This window comes from Lycium ferocissimum, chromosome 4 (assembly GCF_029784015.1).
Source record: "Lycium ferocissimum isolate CSIRO_LF1 chromosome 4, AGI_CSIRO_Lferr_CH_V1, whole genome shotgun sequence".
NCBI classification, from domain to species: domain Eukaryota; kingdom Viridiplantae; phylum Streptophyta; class Magnoliopsida; order Solanales; family Solanaceae; genus Lycium; species Lycium ferocissimum.
The window spans coordinates 38752081-38758320 of NC_081345.1; the positions used below are offsets into that span (position 1 = coordinate 38752081).

General features: G+C 30.8%; 1 non-coding gene across 1 annotated transcript; it reads left to right on the forward strand.

Annotated features, from left to right (window-relative positions):
• The first annotated feature begins 3989 nt into the window (after window positions 1-3989).
• TRNAN-GUU (transfer RNA asparagine (anticodon GUU)) lies at window positions 3990-4063 on the forward strand. The gene has a single exon. It is a non-coding gene; the product is annotated as a tRNA-Asn (tRNA).
• Window positions 4064-6240: the final 2177 nt, after the last annotated feature.

Here is a 6240-nt window from a genome sequence, read left to right on the forward strand (position 1 = left end):
TATTCTTGTAAGTTGGCCATTATTTATTCGTAGCATAGCAATTGATGTGGTCAAGTCTGTTGAAGGAAGGAGTAAATTTCGGTGGATTCCTTCAACTCGAAGTATTCTCATTAATATCCCAACCTTGATTAAGCAAAGACAAAGCCAATTGGATCCCATGAATTTTACAAGTGTCCCCATCCTTCCAACTACACAATCCTATCATCTTTAATTGATTGATTACTTAATTAAATAGTTAATTTTATTGGATTAAAGTAAAACCATATACTAATCGTAGTATGATTTAATAATATGATTTCACATATACCAAAAAAACATATCAAGGACGAGCGCAATCATAGTAGTTCACACGGAAGTTAAGTTACACCAACCATTTAGTATAATCATAGGACAAATCAAGTATCCCGCTAGGTCTTCGAGCTTTATTTTTTCCAGATAAATAATTAAAATTAAGTGGATGTATGGTCACTTATTTGTCAAATATTCCATACTTCATCATAAAACAACATAATTAGAATAGAAAAATAGCGCTGTTAGCCATTTCCTTGACACTTGTTTGACTAATAACTAGAGGTTAGTGAAGTTGTCCAGATCTGGCCTCACTTAATTATGAAGATTTTGCTTAAATAACTTTGTAATATACGTACTACTAAAATATATTATTCATGATTAGATAGTGATCGTTTTACAACTAAAACTGTTAAATTCAAAATAAATAAATAGTCAAACGAATCATTGCGACTCCTAGTTCAAACTTCATGTACTGTTTTATTCTACATCCAAAATATTTGTCATTCGAGTTTTATACAACTTTTACAATTTTAAATAATTGAAAGTCGCTAAATTAATTATTTACATTTAAAAACCTCGATCATTCATTTTTTGAGTTAAATTATCATTAATTAATATATATTGTTTATTATCATTAATCTACAATAACATCAACCACAATAAAAATAAATCAATCTGAAGCAAGTTGAATTCGGCTAATATGAGTAGTAACTATCAATGTCGTTTCATTTAAACCTGTCTCGTTACAATATTATTAAAATTTTCTATTTCTCTAGCACTCTATGATCTCCAAATTTCCTTTTAGAAAATGCGTCGCTAACGACTCAATAAGATTCCTCACAAATACTGAACATAAAGTTAAATTTTTATAACTTATTGGCATCACTATTTTTCCTCCCGTCATCATAAATATATTAACCAAATATAAATTAATAATTTAAGTTTTATATTCAATTAAATATGTTGTCATTTTAATAAGTAGTACTCCTATTACTTAATAATTAGCGGGAAACAATAAATATAAATAGTATAAATTATTAGAAAAGGAAATGTGTGAATAGCGGGTAGGGGACCAAGAGAAAACATGGGCCGAGTGGCATTGGTCAGTGGAATAAGGGGCCCAGCAGATAATGCTGGACAATAACACGCGGCATGCCTATCTGGCGAATATTTCAGTTTCAAGGAAGAACCATACTCTCATATCAGACACTTCATTATCATCATCAGCTTCGTGGATTGAGGACCCCACTACTACTTCTCCCTCTTCAAGTAAAGAATAATTCCCCTTCCTCTACTTGAATGTAGGTAGGTGGACAAAAATTATACTCCCTCCATTTTAATTTGTTTATTTTAATTCGACCGGATAAAGTGTTTAAGAAAATTAAAGAAGACTTTTGGTTCTCGTGGTGTTAAACTAAAGATATGTATCACGTCGCGAATCTCATTTAATTTTATGACATTAAACATGCCATCTCTCATGTTGGAATTAGAATGTCGCCAAATTATAAAAGAGATTCTTTTTTAGATTAAAAAAAATAAAAAAATAAGATAAACAAATTGAAACGGGGAATACTTTATACACTATAGGATTCTTTAATCCAAAAGATTCATAATTCTTTTATCATATTATGTCATAAACTATGTGGTTCACTGGGAATAAATGTGTTGGCGAGTTCATCTGAATTTAGTATGTTTAGTACATGATATATATTTATATTAAAAGCTCATTCAAATTTCAATCAGTATTGAAACTGAACTCATAACTTTAAAAACCTTCTAGATCGGATTCATCAAGTTTAAAGTCTGAATTCGTCTTTTGAGTCATTCAATATTTCTAACTATTCAAGTTTGAGATAATGCGTGACATGTTTTTCACCGTTACTTTAATATTTTCTTTCGCTATATTAATCTAAGATAAAAAATCAAGATAGATGTTTTTACTATTAAATTTCTGATTTGATGCACCATTTTTAATTCAGTGATTTTAATTATCATAAAATTGATTTTGATTATTCAGATATGTACTTATTGGATAAATAATTTATAGCTAATCACTTTGTTGGAGACTAAAGCACAATAAGCAAATTGGAAAATAATCTTAGAAGTACTTTTGGTCACGTACCTCACGTATTAATATATGGATTCTTTGGCAATAATTGGAACTTGCCGTACATGTCTACTCATGAACGTTCTATCACACATATATTGTATTTTTTGGAATAAATATGTAACCAGAACAAGTTTTTGAATATAATAGGAATGTTAACTGTGAAAGGATTTGCCGCGCCAGCTTGTTCTAGTTTGACAAGTTTTAGTGGAACATGAGTTGTTCATGATTTGCATGTTTTTTCCTTAACTTACAAGCATTTTATGAAAACAACAATATCCAATCATGACTAAAAAAACAGATTTTCTTTTCTTTGTTTGGTTTCTTGTACATGCTGCACGAGGTATGGTAAGAGCGTCAGATTCATGAAACAAATACTCATCAGAGTTGGCCGTCGTGAACAAAATAACAATGGGCCTGGTCATAGAAAACGTTGATGTAGTGACATGTACAATTGCTTTTAAGTTGGAGATGTGATTTTATGACAGTGCTGGGAAGGGATTCGAGACAACCGCTAATAATCTCAATTCTCAAGATTGATAACAGCAAATTTAGCAAGTTTCTACTCATCACACTTTTACACGCGGAAAATTGGAAGGTACAAGTAGAAATAAATCTAATATATAAATTTAATAAGTTACTTTTATGTTTATACAATTGAATTCATTGACGCTTTTAAAATTATGTGTTCAACTTTTAATATTTGTAAATTTTAATAATTTTTCTGTTAAACACACATATCTTCTGTCGAAAACGCCACAAGTCTAATACAATTGAACCCATTAATTGTACTCTACACTTCTTCTGTGTACAAGCCACCAAGATTGTTAAAAGACACTACACCAAAAGAGGCTTGAATGCGTAGTAACTAATTTTACTTTTAGCAAATTTGATAGTTATTGCCACAAAAATATTTATCAAGAAATTGGTTAATGTCATTAGATCAATCTTCTGTCGAAAAAGCCTTTACAATTGACATTTATTGTTAGAAAGACACTAAAGTTTGATATTAGAGTAATAATTGATTAGAATATAATTAGCGTGATTAAGTTATTCTAAGCCGCTAAAAACATATTTTGTTGTAGTGAGACTACTGTGAGAACCTAGAATCCTAAGGTATATTGTAACATCACTGCAAAAATCGAGAGAATATCCATTATACATTCAATTCAAACTACAGAATAGGGATTCTCAATGAGATTGGTCGATGAAGGTTGAAGTTAAATTTTTCTACGAACTTGTAATTGAAATTCGAAATTTATCTCGCTTATTTGTTATACTTATGAATTAATGTTGCTTTGATTGCAAAAAAACACAACTACAAATGGGATAACAACTTTTTGAAAAAATTCAAATCTGGAAAATTAAAGCCTTTTTTTTATTGGCATTCTAGGCTATCAAGGTCGAATCATTGAAATAATTTCTAATACATCTAAAATGTTTTCTAATTTAAATCATAAAACAATAAAGAAATCTTTTATACGAGGGGAAAGTGAAACGAGAAAATGAAAAGAGGGAAACCAAGAACTTTTATCTCTCCTTTCACTTTCTTTAGGAACATTTAACTATTCCCATATGACCTTACCAACAAGCTGGAATAGCTCAGTTGGTTAGAGCGTGTGGCTGTTAACCACAAGGTCGGAGGTTCAAGCCCTCCTTCTAGCGTTGTGTCTATTTACTCTTTTACCTTTTTCATTTTTTTTTTCTTTTTCTGGATTTGCTCTATTAAAGTGTGCTCAATTTGGCCAGTTAACAATATGGCCAATAGCTAGACTGATGTGCACATATATCCGATTTTGACACCACCATTTAACTTGTGCTTTGTTTTAAAAAAAAATTAGGCTTGACAAACTAACTTCAGAAACCGCGGTTTGAAGTTGTTTTGGAGTTGATAAACGTATACAACAATAACAACAACATACCAGTGTAATCCCACAAGTGAGATATGATGAGGGTAGAGTGTACGCAGACCTTTCCCCTACCATGAGAGGAAGTTGTTGATAAACGTATAAAATGTTTAAAAATTTGGATGCAAGTTAAATGGCGGTATCAATACATGTATGTCTTCCAGCAACAGACATCATAGACTAGTCCAACAATAAGTAGTCTGCGATGTCGAAATCCAGGAACTAAAACAAATTTCGCCCAGTCATAGTGAATGGGCTGGATCAGATCCATCTAACATCTTAGTCCAGGCCTTATTTGGACTAAGTGAAAGAAGGTAGGAGTAATAGATAAAAGACTTTTTGTTTTGGGAACTTTACATAATTATACAGCTTTAAAAGTCACATTTACAACTGATTAGAAGTATTTTACTCTCTATTCAAGTATTCTGGTATCAATTATTTGTACTATACCTAAAAAACTGATTCAATTCATTGACTATATACACAAGCTTCAAACTTTACTGGCCAAAGGACAAGTTGTGCTGGCCCAAAGTAGCAGGAGGGCTTCATATTTTGGATATTCAAACTTGGAACAAGGCTGTCATGTAATGTAAGTTACGATGGTGTATTTGTAAGACGAATGACAACATAGGTGATCTTTTATGGGCAATTTACAGGATTACCCTTTGCTGGGGGTGGTCTTTAATTTTTACCCCTCAAAATGGTGGTCTTTAAATTTTGCCCTTCAGGCAGAATTTACATGGCATAGGCAGAATTTTACAAAGTTTGGCTTGCAAAATTCTGCCTAGCGATTTTTTTTTTTTTTTTTTTTTTACCTGAGCTGGGGTTCGAACCCACAACCTCGGGGTGTGAAGCGAGGGATAAAAATTAAAGATTACCAATTTGAAGGGCAAAAATTAAAGACCACCCCAAATGAAGGGCAATCTACGCAAAAAAAAAAAAAAAGATCTTTTATGTAAGAAATTGTGAAAGATATTTGTGTGAACATTTTCCTTTATCTTCATAATTTACTTTCTGAATTTTCCGGTGATTATTTGGTTGTAAAAATTGGTGATGGTTGAAACAATATAAGGTCGAACACTGAGAGGAGTTCTTGTATTTGTTGAGCTGTTAAACATTGAGAGGGGTTGAGCTGGTGTTTCTCCCTTGGTTTTGTATTTCTCATATGGATAATTAATAAAAGTCTTTAATTCCCAAATTTTGAGTATAAAACTCAATGGCACTCGTAAAATATTCGAGTGATAATTAAAGTAAATAATATTTACGAAGAATTGAAATATTTATAAGTAAAAAAAAAATGACTTTTGCAATAAGGATACAAAAACACTTTTTATTTTTAGTGACATATTTTCCTGTGAAAGCATACTTTCGACAATTTACGTTAACCAATCACTGGATTTTCTAGGAATAACAGCACCACACCTTTAATTAAAATATACAACAAGTTATACCATCTTTTGCTAGATTATCGTTTTATTTTTTTTTGCGTCCCTTTGGAAAAAAATAAGAAGCTCAACTGGCAATTTCTTAATTACTAGTATTTGTACCCGCGCGATGCGCGGTCAATATTAAAAAAATTTAATAATAATAAATTATTATCATATTTGTTTGAGCACATTAAATCTAATTATTTTAACAAATTTTTTATATTAATTTTGCTTCCTATGTAATTACAAAAACTAAAAATAGATGAAATCGAACAGTGATACTTATGCGTACCGTACCAGTGTTTTGACAAACCTAATATATAAATGACATATGAATCATACATTCTAATCACTAAATCATAATTTATTAATACATATTCACACCTTAGCTAAGTTAATGATACAATAATAAATTAATATGAAGTAGTGTAAACATTGGGCATAAATATATTTTCACCATATACAATAACTTATCAATTACGTAATACTGAAATTTCTTTAAAGAGTT